The sequence below is a fragment of the Chenopodium album genome, chromosome 17 (assembly GCF_948465745.1).
Source record: "Chenopodium album chromosome 17, dcCheAlbu1.1, whole genome shotgun sequence".
NCBI lineage: Eukaryota > Viridiplantae > Streptophyta > Magnoliopsida > Caryophyllales > Amaranthaceae > Chenopodium > Chenopodium album.
In genome coordinates this window covers 27,669,334-27,675,128 of record NC_137850.1, presented here as the reverse complement: position 1 = coordinate 27,675,128, position 5,795 = coordinate 27,669,334, and positions in this window count along the sequence as shown.

Genomic DNA, 5,795 nt, shown 5'->3' with positions numbered 1-5,795 from the left:
GCTGACGGTGAAAATCCCAGCACACATCACATATGATGCCACTTCGGATCCGAAGGACCATATCGTCTCTTACGAAGGGAACATGTATCTAAACCCCAGGTCTGAAGCGACCTGGTGCAAATACTTCCTAACCACTCTCAAAGGTGTTGCACAAGCATGGATCACCAAGGGAGTGAAGGAAGGCTCGATAACTAGTTAGAAGGACTTCTCTAACAAGTTCAAGAGAAAGTTTTCCAATACAAACCGCCGAGAGAAGACGACTGCAGAATTGATGAGTTTGTAATAAGGGGAGGATGAGAGCCTCCGAGACTATCTGACTCACTTCAGCAACGAGTCGTCCAGACTTACAAGTCTGGACCAAGGGTTAGCTGTTTTCGCATTACGGAACGGGCTTCAAGCTGGAAAGTTATTTGATTTCATGGTCATGCATCCCCCACAGACCTTGGAGGAGGCTTTGAATGCTTCGGATAAGTACATCCGAGCCGAAGAGCGGAATAAAACCAAGTCCCAATCTCATTCCGGGACTGAAAAGACAAAAGGACAACAGTCCCAAGGCCAGGGCCAGAGGAAAAGGAAGGCGAAAGCCTCAGAACCATCCTCAGCCATCGAGCCGAAAAAAGACAAAACCCCATTCGTAGGGAAATACGAATCATGCACTCCTCTCGCTCATCCAGGTGCTAGAATCTATAGCATAACGAAAGATCGATGAACAGAAGGGGAAAAAGTCGAGGCCACTACCATCGTGGCATCAGCACAAAAACAAAGACCGATGGTGTGAGTTCCATAAATCCCCGGGACATCACACTGAGGATATGGTCCGAAAAGGTTATCTGAAAAAATACCTTACGGATCGCCGTGAGGAGAAGAAAGCCGAGAAAGTTACTCGACAAGAAATAGACTTCCCTTGGAAAAAAGATAAGCCGCATTATAAAGAAAATCAAGACATCCTTGTCATTTTTAGGGGAACGAGTTCTCAGAACAAGCGAAAATGCCAGTTGAGGGGTCTGACCCATCATGTAAATCACGATGACATTCGAAGTCCTCAGTCTACGGTGTCGAACTTTACGTTCACAATCGAAGAATAATGGGGGGTAGCATACCCCCATGACGACCCACTGGTAATCATAACGAGAATTGCAAACCACAACGTCTGGCGAACCCTCGTCGACGATGGGAGTGAAGCAAACATCCTCTTTCAGGAGGCATATGACCAGTTGAAGACCAAACACTTGACTCTGGTACCCTACTCGATATCTGGATTCAATGGGTCTGCAACATATCCGAATGGAAAAATCACCATTCCTGTCACCATTAGACGAGACCGAGCAGCTCGAAACGTCATGGCCGAAATTTTGGTCATAGACGTTCCATCTGTGTATAACGTGATTATGGGGAGACCCATGATTCACCAGATCCAAGGAGTAGTCTCTACGTACCATCAAATGATGATATACGTTTTAGATGAGGGACACTCTGAAAGAATCAAGTCGCTGAAACGATGAGGATGAGGAGGAGAAAGAAAAAGAGAGGGACTGAAGTACAAAAAAGCAAAAAGGCTTAAGTGCTTTGGCCCAAGGCACCCTAGTACAAGAAAAGCCTCTAGGGAAAGAAAAGACTGGTTCTTCGTCCGAGCCGAAGGACTCGGAGTGCCAGCCGAAGTCTGTGAAGCCTAGTGATATTGACAGCAGGCCGGATTATGAAGAGTCCGGTTCCAAGGCAATGGAGTTAGACTAGCAAACTAAGTCAATTGAGTTGACCGAAGAAGACCCACAAAAAGAAGACGAGAAGCTCATCTAGGAAGACGAGCAAAAAGAAGCCTTTAAGAACCTCTGTGAACATTTGGCTCAACTTTCGACACTGACACGCCCAGCAGAAGGAGAAACGTTGTACTTATATGTGGCAGTTAGCCCAACCACTATAAGCGCGGTTCTACTAAGGGAGGAAGATATAATCTAGCAGCCGATCTACTTCGTCAGCCACACTCTAACGGACGCCAAGACCCGTTACCTATTTTTCGAAAAAGTTGCACATGCAGTAGTGGTAGCTGCTCGGAAGTTGAGATCCTTCGATTATCATCAAATAGTGGTCTTGGCTGATCAACCACTGGAAAAAGTACTTGGCAAAGTTGAAAAATCTGGTAGACTGGCGAAGTGGGCCTTCGAGCTTACTGATTTCAGCATTAGTATTAGCCGAGAACAACCATCAAGGCTCAAGCTTTAGCGGACTTCCTGGTCGAGTGTTCTTATTAGGAGACGCTGGACGAAGAAAAGAAAGTCTGGATCATTTTTACGGATGAATCCTCCACCGTAAATGGTTCGAGGCCACACAGCAGTAGTACTGACCTCACCTAAGGGCGAATCCTTCGAGTATGCACTCAAGTTTTCATTCCAAGCCTCGAACAACGAGGCAGAGTATGAGGCCGCAATTGCCGGTTTAGAATTGTGCATATCATTGGAAGCCGAACATGTCTATTTAAACACAGACTCTTAACTCGCCGCAAATCAGATCCGAGGTGAATATGAGGCCAAACTTCGGGGAGAAATTCCCGAGGATTGTGAACGAAGCACCTGAAGTCCGCTGCGTCACACACGAGCCGAGCTGGATGGATACCATCCTAGCTTACAAACTTCGGGGAGAAATTCCCGAGGATTGAAACTTAGCCTCCAAACTGAAGCGAATGAGCTCAAGATTTGTCGTCTTTAGAGGAGAGCTGCTAAAAAAATCTTTCTTAGCCCTACTACTGAAGTGCGTGAGACCAACAAATCCTAATTACATCCTTCGAAAGATTCATCTCGGCATTTGTGGAAACCATATCAAGGGGAGAACTTTGGCCCACAAAGCACTAAAGGAAGGGTATTATTGGCCCACCATGATCCTAGATGCTAAGGAACTGGTTAGGAAATGCGAAAAATGCTAAAAATTCGCACTGGTAATCCATCAGCCAGCCCGAGATCTTCAGCCAGTCCTAAACCCGCTTCCATTTGTTCAATGAGGGCTGGATATCTCAGGACCCTTTCCTGATGCTCCATACAAGAAAAAATGGCTGATAGTCGGCATTGACTATTTTAGCAAATGGATTGAGGCCAAAGCAGCCTCGAACATCACAGAGCAAAATGTCCGAAAATTTATCTGGCAAAACATCATCACGCGCTTCGAAATTCGGAGGTTTTTGTCTTCAATCATGGGAGGCAATTTGATTATTTACCGCTGAAGCGGTACACTGACCAGTTCGGCATCAAATTAGCATATTCCGCAGTATGCCATCCGCAAAGTAATGGTCAAGCAGAAGCTGCAAACAAGCAGATTCTCAACGCTCTTAAGAGGAGGGTTGAAGATCAAAAGTCCAAGTGGATAGAGGAGCTTCCAGGAACCCTTTAGTCACTTCGGACAACCGAAAAAGAGGGTATGAGACATTCACCTTTTGAGCTGGTGTATGGATCCGAAGCTGTCATTCTAGTGGAAATCGGTACAAAAAGTTTGCAAGTAAACCTATTCTCAACCGAAGAAAATGAGCAACTCTTTAAAGAATCCCTCAATTTTCTAGATGAGGTTAGAGATTCGACTTGAGACAAAATGGCTGCATACAAGCAGAGAATCAACAAGTATTACAACCGAAGAGTCCATGCAATACTTATCAAAATTGGGGATCTTGTTCTTTAGAATGCTGCAGCTGTGCAAAAAAGAATGCATTCATGGGAAACTCTTAGCCACTTGGGAGGGCCCCTATGAAATTTATGATGAACTTCAGCCTGGAACATATCAACATCGTCAATTGGATGGAACTGAGCTGAAAAACCACTAGAAAGCTGATGTACTTAAGAAATATCGTATGTAAACCCTTCGGGACAGAACAATCTATGTAAAAGCATCTTTTTAATCAATGAAAGGCCTTTGAGCCACCATTTCTATCAAATTTACAAGTTTCTATTTTCTGTCTTCTTCAATTTTTGAAAAGAAAGGTTTCACCTCGGCACTGTTTGAAATATAGCCCAACAGTGGCATCGTACTTCGGATTACCGTTAAACATGCCCAACAGGGGACAATGACTTTACCACCTAAGTATAGCCATTTTTAGGCATTGTACTTTGGATAAGTCAGTTCCTTGGGGTAAAGAGGCCGTGGATGAATCTGAAGCATAGCCTAACATTGGCATTGTACTTCAGAGGAGTTATATCTGAAACTTTGCTAGAGTGACGGCCTTGTATTTCGGATAACCATTCCCTCGGATAAAATTCTAAGGATCGAGAGAATATTGCTCTCGGAGTCTAAGACTTCTCAGCAGCGAACTCATAAATTATTCAAAAAATTAGAAAAGAAAAGAAAAGGCAGAAACTCCGAAAAATTTTCAACCACGGAAATTTGGCCGAGACAAACTTTCGTCTACCAAAAAGTTCAAGCAAGCACCTTAGAAACCTGAAGAGTACAACTTTAGAAATCTGGGGGGAAAGATGCACTCAACTATGAAAAACTTCCAAGCCGAAGCTCAACACTTAGAATTTTTTTGAAAAACTTTGAAGAAAAAGGTAAGAAATCTAAGTAAAAAAAGCAAGGCAGGGAGGAAGTCAAATGTTGCATTTATAGCAAGTCAAGTATGCTCATATCTCTAAGCTACATTAGAAATTAAAAATTTAAGAAAGACATTGAAAGCAATCTAAATCGGCAACCACCCATAAGCGGAAAATTACAACTGCCGGACTAAGTACAACTACTTAAAAAACAAAAGCAAATTAGAGTTTGTTCATTAAGGCAAGCTAAAGCAAAAGGTTTAAGGCAAAAACACATGCGACAAATTTTAAAAAATTAAGCGCAAGTTGACTCCATAGAAGACTGCCAGAGTTCTTATGCTTCGGCATTAATAGGGTCAGGCTGAGCAGTTTTGCTGGAACTTTTGGAAACTTTGGCACCGGCAGAAGATGAGGCTGGTTGAGCAAGAGCCTTTTCAAACTCTTTTTTCTTGGCCTCCTCCTTTTCTCTCTCTTCAGCCTCTTCCTTTTCTCAGGCCTCAACTTCAGCTTGACGAGCTAGGAAAGTGACTTCAGCAGGGTGGGCCTAATGTAAATGAAAGTTCTGCGAGTCTAGATACCACTCCTTAGCTACGACCTAGTTAGTGTTGGGATCAACATGGAAAGCTAGGCGCCGATCCACCTTGAAGTCGTTGTCAAAACCCTTGCCATATTTGTCTTGGGTGTAGATCTTAACTTCCAGCAGCTTTTGGGCAGCCTCAAGGCCAGCTTGAGTCTTTGTAGCCTCCTCGCTTTAAGCTTTAAGCCGATCTCAGGCATCCTTGAACTCAGATTGGGCCTTGAAAAGCTCGACATCTTTGGCATTCGGCTCATTCAGGCCTTGGAAGACTCTGCATCCCTCACATCCAGCTCGTTCCTGAGGCGCTAAATCTCATCCTGAATCTTAGAATGCTTCCTGCTAGACTCAGCCTCAGCCATGGTAGCCATCTGCTTGTAGTCCTCGGCCATCATGTGCCGAGTCTTAATTTCCCGCTGCACTATCTGTTCAATTCGAGATGTAAGACTAGGGATGTCTTCAGCTCCATATTTCCGAATGAGCTTGTATCCCTCGTCCAACCAGGGGAAAACGATTTTCTCTAGATTTTTGAAGACAATCTGGTTATTTTTCGCCATCGTGTTTAAGTGTACATGCAGCAGCCTCCTCTTCAGCATTCATCCTCTACAGCTCTGCAATATTAGCTCGGCATCCGGCTTGCTCGGCCTTCTCGGCCTTATATCTCAGCTCCTCCTTCATTTCCACAGCCAAGTAGTGGTTATGAACAACCCCTAGAG